The 14,031-nt window shown below is 36.3% G+C and overlaps 1 protein-coding gene across 5 annotated transcripts in view; it reads left to right on the top strand.

The window, feature by feature from the left end:
- topaz1 (testis and ovary specific TOPAZ 1) overlaps positions 1–14,031 on the top strand; it is a 104,821-nt gene that overhangs the window by 40,617 nt on the left and 50,173 nt on the right. The gene's annotated exons all lie outside the window — the stretch shown is intronic.

Raw genomic sequence — 14,031 nt, 5'->3', positions numbered from 1 at the left:
AGACCAATATGTATCAATATATACTTGAAGAAACTGAAGTATCTAAACCAATATATACTTGAGGAAACCAATGTATCTAAACCAATATATAGTTGAGGAAACCAGTATATACAAACTAGGGTTGTCGCAATATACCGGTGTTGACGATAACCACAATGTTTAAAATGAATAGGACTCTTATGATAACATGACGCGTAAATACTCCAGCAGCAGTACCTGGTTGACCTCTCAGGTGTTTGTATTGCACCCGCGGACACCTATCAAATAAGAAGACGACGCAGCGCTCGCCCGCGCCCGCGCAGCTAGAGTGAAACACTCTGTCCACACCCGAAAAAAGTAAGCTCGCCATTATGGAGTTCTTCGGCTTCAAAGAAAACAGCACCTTAACCCTCTGGGGACCAAGCTGTTTTTGGGGTCCTTGAGATGTTCTGACATGCCTTGATATTTGTGCTTTTTTCAGTTATTTATAAACATGTTAATGGCAAAGGTGTAAATTCACTCTATATAGCACAAACAGGGCTACCATAATATGCGAGCAACGTGCATGTAGATGTTTGTATTTTTAAGAGAATAATGTTTATGCGAGGTTATTGGAAAAAAATAAAATGAAAGTTGCTGATTTAAGAACACAAAACACATAATAAATATGTGTCCACAAGACTTTTCACTAATTGATGTTGTCCCTTTGAGTTCTAGTTTCAAAATTATATGAAAATCATCCTGCCTGATTGTTCACATGAAACACTACATTGATTTAAACATTGTAAAACAGTTTTTTTGTCAGAAGAGGTTTATGCGTGGGAGTGGTAATGGGTCATCAATATTAATGAGATTCAGACCAGAGGTGTGACATAGACGCTCCCCCAAGTGTTAATGGGCCATCAGTGAGGCAGCCTGAACAAAGAATGAGGAGATTCAAATGTTTTGTTTTTCAATCTGTTTTATTGTAATTTTGTAAAAACAAAAGTAAAGGCAGGTATCTCACAGTAAATGCTTATGCCCCGTTGATGCGGGCTCTAAGCAAATCAAATGTGACCATATATTACATATATGTGACCTTTTATATTAACATTACCAATCAATAATTGTTATATTGTGCATGCATAACAACACATTTGTTGCAAAGCCACACAGGCACATATAGGCTACATTTGTATCATCAGTATAAGTATATAAACAAAATGTATCTAACATCTGTAAAATAGTAGGTAAATATGTACTTACTCTTTTTGATTTTTGTTGCTGCGTGTCCTCGTTGCAGTGGAAGGCGAGAGTGAACAAGCTACATTCCTTTTAAAAAAAGTTACAAAACATATGTAACATCAACCAATCTCCAAAAATAAATAATAAAGTCATACAGGCTCATATTATTAACACTAAGTATAAACAAAATTGAACTAACACCTGTAAAATAGTGGGTAAATATGTACTTACTCTTTCTGATTTCTGACTGTGTTGCTAAGCGCACTCCGAGTTGCAGGCGGAGGTAGTGATGAAGCTACATTCCTTTTAAAAAAGTTGAAGAATATTATTACATAAATATAACTATAGTAGCATTAGTCTATAATGAATTACTGATGTAAATAATTTTAGACGCGTGCAATAAGCCTATATGCGTGTCAATGGGCCATTACCGGAGAGGCACACCGCAAACATTAGCCTAACACATTTGTGCACTTCATTAACTGGGTATATTTACACATTTCAGCACATTTACACACATTTACAACTGATATTTGCGAGCATGCATCGTTAATGATAATGAGGCAGCATTTATATAGTCAAAATATAATCTAAACACCTACTTTCTAAAATAATTTCTAAATTCTATCTTTCATACATAATGATCTAAACATATCATTTAGGCTACACATACAAATACAAATTTCCTAACCAAGGGGTGTAGCATATGTACACAAAAAAACAAAACAAAACATTTTTAACGTTGAAATGGTACGAGATATTAAATTCATGGTATAGATATGCACTTTCATTAGATCGTGTTGAATAGGTAGATATAAAATGTCAGTACTCTGGATGGCAAGTCCACCCAGTATAATATGTAAGCTCATGTTTTGAATAGCTTGTCAATTAATGCAAGTAAGAATAAATACTTACTCATCCGAAATTCTATCCACGGCTGGATCAAGTCGCTCTTCAAAATACAAACGGTCGTCATCAGAGTAGTCGCGCTCCTCTTCTGATGAAAATCTGGACTCTTCGTCGCTAGTATCCAGGACGAACTGAAGGGCTTCCGCACCGGTGTACCATGTCATCTTCCCAACGCGCAGGTGACGAAATGATGAAACTTGAAGCGTTTAATGCATTTGCTTGGGGGCGTTTACCTGTTTTGCATAGATGGCTTAGCACATTATCTTGTGAATAGCGCGCTCCGTGAGTAGGCGTGAACGAATTAAAGTCAATGAGCTCGTAATGAGCTCGACTGGAATCGCTCTCTTTTTATACAGATTACAGAAGCTGATAATATTTGTTTTTTATATAAATGACTTCATTTAACAGATGCGATCTCAAGCTTTATGCCCGTGGGTCTGTTTGCCTGTTTGACTGAATTTTCGCGGAGTTATAGATCATTTTCGAACGCGTTTCAAATGGGAGTTTACTGACAGAGAGAAGGCAGAAATCGCATCATGTTAAAGTTTCTTTATTTGTCAAAAAGCAAAACACTTTATTTTTATTGTGAGTATATAGAAAAAAAATAGAAACTGAACAGGATCGATTGATGTATAACACGAAAATTAAAGATCAAAATTAACAGAGCATTTTGTGTTTATTTTTCATTGCTAAAAAAAAAAACGAGCAAAACGCGCCGGCGCGTTTTTGGTCCCCAGAGGGTTAAAGGGGGTCGCACACTGGACGAGAAGTGCAGCGCCACGTCTTTAAATCGAACACATCATTCTCTATGAGTGTACACACTCCGACGGTGCCTTTCGGCGTCTGTCCGCGGCGCCCAGCAACGGCTCAGGACCTTGTTCAAAATCCTGCCGCGACACAGAGCGCCATTTACATAGTTTTATATTAAATTTACATTATATTTCTCAAACCATCGTAAATGACTTCACCCTGTGCTGCAATATACATTTAATTTTACATTCATTTACAGAAATCAGCTGCTTGAATGAAAATTGCTGATGTTATCGGATTTTCAGGTGATATTCTCAATTCATTCAGTTAACGGATTCTCTGAGGTAAAGTGTTCAGATCACAGACTCAGTAACTATTGTATTTAATTGTACAGTATAATCATAACATAGTACAGACATTAACTTAATTTCATAATGTCCTTAAACATAAGAATATTGCTGGCCATAAACTGAGAAAGTGCGCGTCCGGTGTGCGATACCTCGAGTTGTCGTACACGCGACGCGGCGCTGCAGAATGTGTAGCCATCAACCTTTTTACCCATCTCCGTGTCCATCACCCTGCGGATTACGCCATTTTACAGAGAGTAAATTGCTATTATTTTACTAGTCATGGAATGGGAAACGTGACATTAACCTGTTAACGGGATTTCTGTGTTCATATATTTAATGAAGGGTGATTATTAAGAACCCCGTTTTCTTTACTCATCTTATTTTTGTATTTGTATTTGCACTTGATTTTTTTTATTAAAATCTGCTATCTGCATGACTTTTCAGTTCTTCAGGAAACCTTCAGACAGTGTTTCGCTTCAATTTGAAACCAGATAAACTTCACATGCTTGTCTTCCTTCACAAAAATTTGCCATATATTGAGTATGCAAGAAGTAAAAATGCATGTGCCTTGCGTTTATCAGTATCCTAATGTTTGTTGGGTAAAAAAGAAAAACTATATAAACAAAGTAAAAATTAATTTGACTGATAACTACCCCCCCCCCCATAGATTCTATAGATATCGCGATATATGGATATCGTGAATTCTTTTGGCCACAATAACCGTAGTGTGAAAAATCTAACATCATGAACAGCCCTAATACAAACCAATGTATAACTGTAGAAACCAATATATACTTGAGCCAACCCATGTATCTAAACCCATATAAAGTTGAAACAAACCAATGTATACCTGAGCCAACCAATGTATCTAACCAAAATATACTTGAAGAACACAATATATATAAAAACCAATGTATAACTGAAGAAACCAATATATACTTGAGGAAACCGGTGTATCTAAACCAATATATAGATTGTATAGTCTATTGTGTGATAGACTACAGGCTCTGTACTAAATTTAACAATTATTTATTAAACACCTAAATATTAAATTTAAATAACAATTTATAATTTATAAATAACCAGCTTTTCAAAATAACAGTTGCAATGTGCAATTTTAACAAACTATACAAATATTTACAAATATTTGTGCTAAAAAGTGCAAAACAACATAACAACTGAAACAACAACAACAACAACTGAATTTTAACCCAAATGCCAAATTAACGTTTTTTTTCTTTTTCCCCGGATAAATAATGTTGTAGAATGATGACATTCAACCACCAGATGCCGCTGTTCGGACGCATCACACGATTCGGAGGCTTATCACAAATTTAAAGATTGAAAGTACTGCTTAGATCGGCCCAAAAAATCAAGCCCGACCCTACCTGAGCCCGTGCACGTTGTGTCCGAGCCCGGCCCGGCCCAATACATTAGCTGTAATTATGAGCCCGAGCCCGATTTAAACCCGACAATTTTTTAATACGTGGGCCGTTATTACCAGGGGTGGCACCATATAATTTTTTAACGCAGGTGCTGAGGGGGTGCTAGATATATTATATATAAATACTATTAATAAATGAGCAAACATAGGCTACTTAAAGGGTTAGTTCTCCCAAAAATGAAAATTCTGTCAGTAATTACTCACCCTCATGTTGTTCCAACCCCGTAAGACCTTCGTTCATCTTCGGAACACAAATTAAGATATTTTTGATTAAATCTGAGAGCTGGATCACTCCTCCATATGCTTCCAAGGCATTATAACTTGCTGGCCCAGAAAATGTATTAAAGACATCGTTAATATAGTCCAAGTGACTCCAGTGGCTCAATCTTAAGTTTATAAAGCGACGAGAATACTTTTTGTGCACAAAAACAAACAAAAATAACGACTTTATTCCACTTTTCATTTCCTTCTCTCTGGGCCTCGAGTCTTTTCACGTAGTGTTTAAGCGTAGCGCGTCTGTGCACGTCACCACGTATCACACACATGACCAGCATCGGCCAATAGTGAGCCTACGTGGTGATGTGCAACACAGATGCGCTAAGCTTAAACACTACGTGAAAAGACTTGAGGCCCAGAGAGAAGGAAATGAAAAGTGGAATAAAGTCGTTATTTTTGTTTGTTTATGCGCACAAAAAGTATTCTCGTCGCTTTATAAACTTAAGATTGAGCCACTGGAGTCACTTGGACTATATTAATGATGTCTTTAATACATTTTCTGGGCCAGCAAGATATAGTGTCTTAGAAGCCTATGGAGAAGTGAGACAGCACTCAGATTTAATCAAAAATATCTTAATTTGTGTTCCGAAGATGAACGAAGGTCTTACGGGGTTGGAACAACATGAGGGTGAGTAATTACTGACAGAATTTTCATTTTTGGGTGAACTAACCCTTTAATATTTAATATTCAATTATTTTAATTATCACAATTAAAGTATTACTTTTATTAAATTGAACAAGCACAGCATTCAGCATTCAATCAAATATTCTTAAAGATTTATTAGGCTATTATTAATAATGTTATTTCAACATAATATCTCATTATTTCGTTATTTTCGTAATATGTACATAATATGTGTACGTGCAACAAGCAAGATGTGCATTTGTTAATCAGGTGACAGGCATGCATTGATTTTTATTAATAAACAGTGTCGGCTGCAACTGCAAAGATGAAGTTGACGATCGCCATCTCCGTAATGAATGCGCAGAGAGAAATGCGCAGAGAGAAATGCACATCATGGATTACAGAATCAGAGAGTTGCCTATTTCTTTTCGTTTTGAATTGTTTCGTTTAAAGACATTTCAAGCTTTCTTTAGATATATTTCTTATGTCTGTGAGGCATACACTGAGTTTCGGTTCATTTATGAGTTGCGCTCTAGTTCTAGGGCTGGAAACGAAACGGTTCTCATTCGTGCTTGAATAAGGCCGGCGACACACTGGCTGCGTGGCGTGAGCGTCTCGGCTGCGTGGCGTGTCCGTTTTTATTTCGGCTCCCATGTTAACAGGTTGGAGTTTGCACACTGCCTGCGTGAGACACGCGTCTCAGGCGCGGCTCGAGTCACACGGAAAACGCGTGCATGCTAGAAATAGAACCGACGCCTGAGTGTTCTCTAGCCTGGTTCTACCAGACTCTCGTACATTTAATTTGTACAGAGTGTCTGGCCTCTCTCCATTGACAAGCATTAACTTCCTTGTAGGCGGGTACTCTGTTGAAGTTTAAAACTATTGGATCTGCCCAGAGTCACTCTGGATCTGCCATAACCAATTGCTAACCTTTGGTCGTGATGTAACCCTACAACTCAAACTAGCGCACGACCTCAACGTCATCGTTCTCAGCCACTCCCTCTGTTTGCTGATTGGACCGCCAAAAAAATTATCGGAGAAAACCAAAGAATACACCACAATCCCAGACGTAGTACTGAAGGGAAATAAAATTGAGCGAAAGTATGCAGGAGGGCGGAGCCAGGCTAAGTGTTCTCTGGCTAGAGTGCAGAATAGTGGAGTTTGTATGGACCGAAGTGCATGCCTGAGCTTGTGTTTTGGGTTAAGCTGCGTTGCTTTAACATTGTGGAAAATAGAATAATAGAAACAAATTGTATTAGCCTTTTTACCCGTTATTATCAATCTAAATTAATCTTGTTTTTAATTTAATTTAATTTCGTTTTTCTTTATTTAAATTTCGTTTTTTCTTTATTTAAATTTCGGTTTTCTTTATTTAAATTTTGTTTTTCTTTATTTAAATCTACCCTTTACTTTGTCAGTAATTTGTTAGTCAGAAAAATATTAGACTACCTTAAAAGTTTTGCTTAATTTAACAGACCTGTGTGTGTGCGTTTTATATCACTAGTGCAGTGTCCGTTCTCGGAGCATATAAGCCCTGCCCGCGTGAGGTGTGCCGCTTCCCGCTCGCGCTGTTCTGTAGTTTACTAAAAGTTTATTATTTCTGAATGTGTTGCGTCTCGCGTGTCCATCTATATTGCACCAAATGTGACACTGCACTCCCTTGTGAAGTCGATTGGATAAACGGTTCTCGAAATAATCAAAATGCAAACGGACATACAGACACATAGAGATTCCTGCCTTTATTAGAGAGAAGAATATGTTCAGCACCCTCTCTCCGAAGCTTCGAATATTCGATGTTCATTACTACCGAAGCTTCGAAGCTCAAAAAATGGTATTCGGACCAGCCCAATCTAGTTCACGTGCAATGAAAGTGACCACGGCACGCCGGCAGCTCCATGATTATATTGTCTGCTATATTTGCTTCTTATTTATTAAATACAGACAATTCGTTGTTGAAAAATTTATTAAAATTAAGATACAATTTATACAAAACGAAATTCACTTTAAAGAAAGGCTTTCTACAAAACAAAACTTAATGAAGTGGTCAAAATCATGTCTGACCCACTCCATGTCTCTTGATATATTGCGCATCCTATTTTACTCATGCTGTTCACTTTTCATATTCAACAAAGATGGAAAAAAATAACATTATAATATTTTAACAAATATGAAACTAAATGAGCTTATTTAATGGCTACAACACGTATAGTAGGCCTACAGACTCTCTATTTGTACAAATTGCTGCACCTTCATTTACTTCTGAATTTTGCACACAAGTTGAAAGGCATTTGTTTGTGCATAGTAAAACATATCTGCAACATTGATCAAGTTCACGGATAATTGTGCGTGCATTTATTAATTATTATCTTAATGAATAATGCAACAAGGACGAAGCATGTAAACTGCGTTGTTTGTTTATTCAGAATGGAATGGATCGCAAATGGATCGAATGAAGAAATGTAAAAAAAAAAAAAAAAACGTGAACAATGATGAACACAGAAAATGAACAAGAATGAACTTGGATGGCCTAGGAGGAGTAGGCCTAGGCTACTACTCTAATATAATTCAACAAGGTTTTAGAATATAGTTTTTTAAACAAAATAAATATTTTTAAAGCCTATTATCCCGGACCTGGTGTGATGAGTGCTAGCGGAGGAGATGCTGCGCATGACACGTGACGTGTTGCATTTTGTAACACAAGTGCTTGATCAAAGGCCCGGGCCGGGTCAAGTTCGGGCTCGGGCTCAGCCAGAGAATCTAAGCTCTAATTGAAAGGGAGAAAACAGGACAGAGTAACACGACGATGTAGTTAAGGCGGCAGGCGTGTGTTGCTTAGGCGGCCGCCTTAGTTCCAAAGTGCTGCGGGAAACCTAGTGAAGCACCATATACAGGCATTTCCCTAAACCGCCACTGCTAATTATTATTTTATTTCAGTTAGTTTTTCAGCAACTGTTGTTAGTTTCGTTTAGTTTTAGTTTTTCATTTATTATAAATTTATAATTTTATTTCAGTTTACGAAAATGTTTTTTGACCAATAGTTTTAGTCTTAGTTTCAGTTTTCGTTTACGAAAATAACCTTGCAGCTAACTGGTTAACTCACATTATTACTGTCTTACTGAAATTCTTCTGCTAATCAGTTTGTGGGCCACTATTACCTAAAACTGTGTCTATTAATGCAGATTGTCTGTTGTTCTCACTACTTTGAGGAAAGATTACGCATGGAGCAAGATCTGTTTTACCAACGTTTATGTTATATCATATCATTCTAGAGCTAGAGCTCGGCTAATGTTGCATACATACACTGTTATTGATAGTTTCCACGTGTTCACCTCAATATATTAGAAAAATACTCTGTAAATAAATTTATAAGTAAAATAATCGGTGTGTTGATGGACATGCACTTGTTAATGCTGATGGTGAGGAATTACAGTTGCAACATCTCATAATGTAAAGATCCGCACACCGGAGAGCTCCCATTTACATGATTTATTAATGTGTGACGTTTCGGGCCTTTCGCGGCCCTTCCTCAGACTGTCAGGAAGGGCCGCAAAAGGCCCGAAACGTCACACATTAATAAATCATGGAAATGGGAGTAGGGCTGGGAAAAAATCGATTTGATTTAAAAATCGAGTTGGTAGGTCAAATCGATTAATATTTTCAAAAAATCTATTTTTTTGATTATTTTTTTCTCCCCCTCTATATAGCGTACAATACATACATTTTGCATTCGCCAAATCTTCCTTCAGGGTTTCCGTAGAACGCTCCCTGCGGCGCAGCCCTCGATGCTTCACGACAAAAAGACTAGCATGTTTAATTTTTTAACGGTCCTCCACGACGACGGCGCGCGAGCGAGTGAGTGAGTGAGTGAGTGAGGGAGAGTGAGTGAGAGAGCGAGTGAGTGTGACTGTGTGAGCGCGAGAGTGAGTGAGTGAGTGTGTGTGTGTGTGTGAGAGAGAGAGAGAGAAAGTGCGTGTATGTGAGTGAGTGTGTATGTGCGAGTGTGTGTGTGTGTGTGTGTGTGTGTGTGTAGGCTATGTGAGTGAGCTTGTGTAGCCTATATGTGCGAGTGAATGAGTGTGTGAGACGGCTCGCGATGACTGGTCATAAAACTATGGAAGGCCGACGGAGACAAAAGTCTTTAAACGAAACGCGTGATTTTTGACCGCGTCATCACGCACCGTTTGTCCGCGTTAACGCGGCAATTTTTTACGTGTTTCTTTTGTACGTGTAGACACGCACATTCTGGTCGTGTTAAGGCGTCAGTTGTTGTCGCGTTACTTTATAACGTGTAAACACGCACAGTTTTACCATGTTAAGATGACCAATTTGAACGTGTTTCTCAACGCGCAAATTATGGCCATGTTCTAACTTGTAATATTTTTTTAAAGCAGATTTACTTTTTAGATTTACCTACATTTTAATCCTTTAGTTTATTGTGGCCTTGTTTTACTGATATTAACTGCTAGAGTAAATTAATAAATGTTACATTGTAAATTAAGTAAATGCTCTATTCCATATTATACATTATAATTTATTTATATGGGTTATTAAATGTTTAAGTTATTGGCCTATCATTTTCAAAAGTATATAACTTGCAAAGCATATTTATAACTGAACACACACACACACACACAGAGAGATAACTTTATTCACTTTAACATGATGTTTTTGTAATTTGGTGTTCAATCCAAAACCTTTTATTATCATATTTCTTTTTCAGAGCTGTTGTGTAGCATAATTTAACGCATGTGCTGAGGGGGTGCTAGATCATTGACAGGAGGAGCTGCAATTATATATATATATATATATATATATATATATATATATATATATATATATATATATATAATATATATATATATATATATATATATATATATATATATATATATATATATATATATATATATACACACTATTAATAAATGAGCAAAACTTGGCCACATAATATTTAATATTCAATTATTTTAATGATCACAATTAAAGTTTTAATTTTATTAAATTGAACAAACGCAACATTCAGCATTCAATCAAATATTCTAAAAGATGCATTAATAATAATGTTATTTCAACATAATATCTCGTTATTTCAACATAATATGTGTGCATGCAACAAGCAAGATGTGCATTTGTAAATCCGTTGACGCGTGCATTGATTTTTATTGATAAACTGTGTTTTCTGACAGTATCGACTGCAGAGATGAAGTTGACGATCGCCATCTCCGTAGTGAACGCGCCTATAGAGAGAAATGCACATCTTGGATTACATAATCAGAGAGTAGCCTTTTTCTTTTCGTTTTAAATTATTTCGTTTAAAGACATTTCAAGCTTTGTGTATTTGATGTATTTCTCATGTCTGTGTGAGGCATACACTGATTTTCGTTAAGTTAGGATGAGATGCGCTCCAGTTCACGTGCAATGCAGGTGCCGCGCGGGCGCCTCCATAATTATATTGTCTGTTTGCTTCTTATTTTTTAAATCCAGGCAATTGGTTGATGTAAAATTGATTAAAATGAAGATACAATTTATACAAAACGAAATTCACTTTAAAGAAAGGCTTTCACAAAACAAAACTTAATGAAGTGGTCAAAATCATGTCTCACCCTCTCCATGTCTCTCGATATATTACGCATCCTATATAGTGCTGTTCACTTTTCATAAATCAACATAAATGAAAAAAATAATAATAATATGGATGGAGACATGAGTTCTGCTATGACTATGAGTTTGTTTGTGCTGCTCTGTCTCTGTGTTGTTTACAGTATACATCGTCTTGGATGCTTCAGGCTGATGAGTGCTATAATGAAATTAGTATATTATATTTAAAATATGTAATATATAATAGGCTATTACAGGCTCAATATTTACGCTTGTCTGGGCCAAGTGGATTTTTTGAAGGGGCAAGTGAAAGAGAATTTGACTTGCCCGACTGGACAAATAGCCTGATTAAAACGTCAATAACAAAAAAATACTATTCTGCATTCATTTAGTGTAAGTGGCGACTGATAGTGAATACAATAGCCTAATATATAATGTAAGTTAGCCTACTGACGATAACAAGGTTCTGCGCGCCTAATTTGGAAACAAAGGAAACATTCAAAATGTGTTTTTATATTTAGCTATAACATATGATACAGTTACAGTTCAATAAACAAGCAATTCATATTAAGTCAGTTGAATGTTAGACACAATATTGGCATTTTTTGTTCTATTTCAGCAGCAAAAATAGTTCCACAGCGTCTCAAAGGAAAACTCAACCGTGTTTCATTACCGAATGATTCAGTGTTTTGAACGAATCAGTTGAGTCAGATTCAATGAATTTCAACTGCCTCATCCGAATGAATCAGCCGTTTGAACAAATCGTTTGAATAAATGACTCAATGACTCACTCATTAAGATGGTCGCCTGCCGCCTCCTACTGGCGATTTATAAATATTATTTCTATGTACAAATAATATTTTTTATTTGTGTATTCAAAAAATATTTTAAATAATCTCATTACATTATTTAATGAAGTTTAATTTGATTGGTAACAGACCTTTAGCATCTTATTATTCTATTTTAATTTATTGATCAAATTTAAGAATTTTAAATGAAAGATGAAGCATATATTTAAAACAATAGGGAAAAATGCCCTTTATAAAGATGAAAATATCATAAATATGCCGATTTATATACGTTAAAGCTTGACTGAACAGTGATGAGAATACTGATTCGGAATAAATTATATTTACAACACACACACAAAAAAATCAAATTTTACTCATTACTCGGACAAGAATGACCGATCTTTGTGGGTGATGGCAGGGTTCACATTAAGACAGGACTCAGGATGCCTTATAGTTAATCGTTCATTTCTTTTCTTTTATTCCAAAGCTGCAGTTTTTTATTGCTTGCATTAAAATAAATTTCTCTTGTTTTGTTTTTTAATTGCAGTCTTTTTCTTCTGCCATTCATGCTTATCAGCTCCATGCAATCTTAAGCTTTTCTTGGTTCAGCTGCACGCAGTCTGAAAAGGTTTTTTGGCAGTTTGCTCAAATAAAAGAGCCTTTCTAAGAGCCATCGTTTAAGCTGTTGACTTCTCTAACCTTGAGAAAGAACGTTAAACGAACAACTTAAAAAGGCATGACAAATCATGACATAAGACTGACATCACTCACAACGTACCAATGCATCATGCATCATCCCTCATGAACAAATATAACGTCTGATGTTTGCATACGTGTATACCTGTATACCATTACGACATCCTTCATGAATAAACATGATGTCTGATGTTTGTATACGTATATACCAACCAGAGACATACGTACCATTGCGTCACATATGCAAATATGGTCTTAAATACAGCAATTTCATTGGCTGCTGTGCGTGTTGTCACGTTAACGCGGACAAACGGTGCGTGTTGACGCGTTAACGCGAACAAACAGTGCGTGTTGATGCGGTCAAAATTCACGCGTTTCGTTTAAAGACTTTTGTCCCCGATCGCCTGCCATATAAAACAATGTGTAGTCTGACATGTTTCTTGTCCACGACATGACAAGATTTTTAGGAGTCAAAATTGTGTAATCTGACAGTGACTATCGTAACAGACAAACAAAATTTTGTTTATGTTGATGCACTTTAATTAAATACAATAAATATATATTTTAAAAAATCGAATCGAATCGTAAATCGAGTTTTTTATAAAAAAATCGCAGATTTATTTTAGGGGAAAAAAACGCCCAGCTCTAAATGGGAGCTCTCTGGTGTGCGGATCTTTACTTTGTTACTTGCATTATATATGAGATCCAGCACCCGTACTTGACTGGGATGTGCATGATTAAACTGCTCCTTATGCCAACATCTCATAATGTACCTCAAACTGAGTTGTGTATCACTAAGAAACGTCCTGCTAGAGTCGTCCTTGCGATGGAGGTTCGGGTTCAATAACTAGTTTTTCCAATGTTTCATCATCGGACTTGCGCTGGGATTGATATGGTAAAATCAACGTCATTGTTCATTACTATGTTTAGTTTACGGTGTAGGAAGCCTTAGGACACGCAGATCTGACATTGTTATGGCAATGGGCATTTTTGTTTTCGACGCGCGTGCTGGACACGGTAAACCAATCACAACAGACTGAGCTGTCTGGCCAACCAGAGCAGAGTAGCTTGCGGAAAGGACGGATTTAGAGAGATTGATTTATCTGACGAATCGTTTGAGAAATTAAACAGTTTTTTGACCTATGATGCATGTAAACCTGTTGTAGGAGACTCCAAAACAACATTAGGAAACTTTAAAATAGCATAATAGGGCACTTTAAACCCACCTGAAAAACTTAAATCAATGTTTATTTCATTGGTCTCTTTATTCTATTTTATTTATTTGTGCTGTCATTTGCAATTTTATTATTTGTTCTTATTTTATTACTGACTGTTCACTTGTCTTTTTTTTTTTGTAAATGTACTTCAAATAAAGCCTTCCTGGGCCAT

This window comes from Squalius cephalus (genome assembly GCF_949319135.1).
Source record: "Squalius cephalus genome assembly, chromosome: 8".
NCBI lineage: Eukaryota > Metazoa > Chordata > Actinopteri > Cypriniformes > Leuciscidae > Squalius > Squalius cephalus.
The sequence above is the reverse complement of the archived record's forward strand: the minus strand, read 5'-3'. Positions and strand labels throughout refer to the sequence as shown.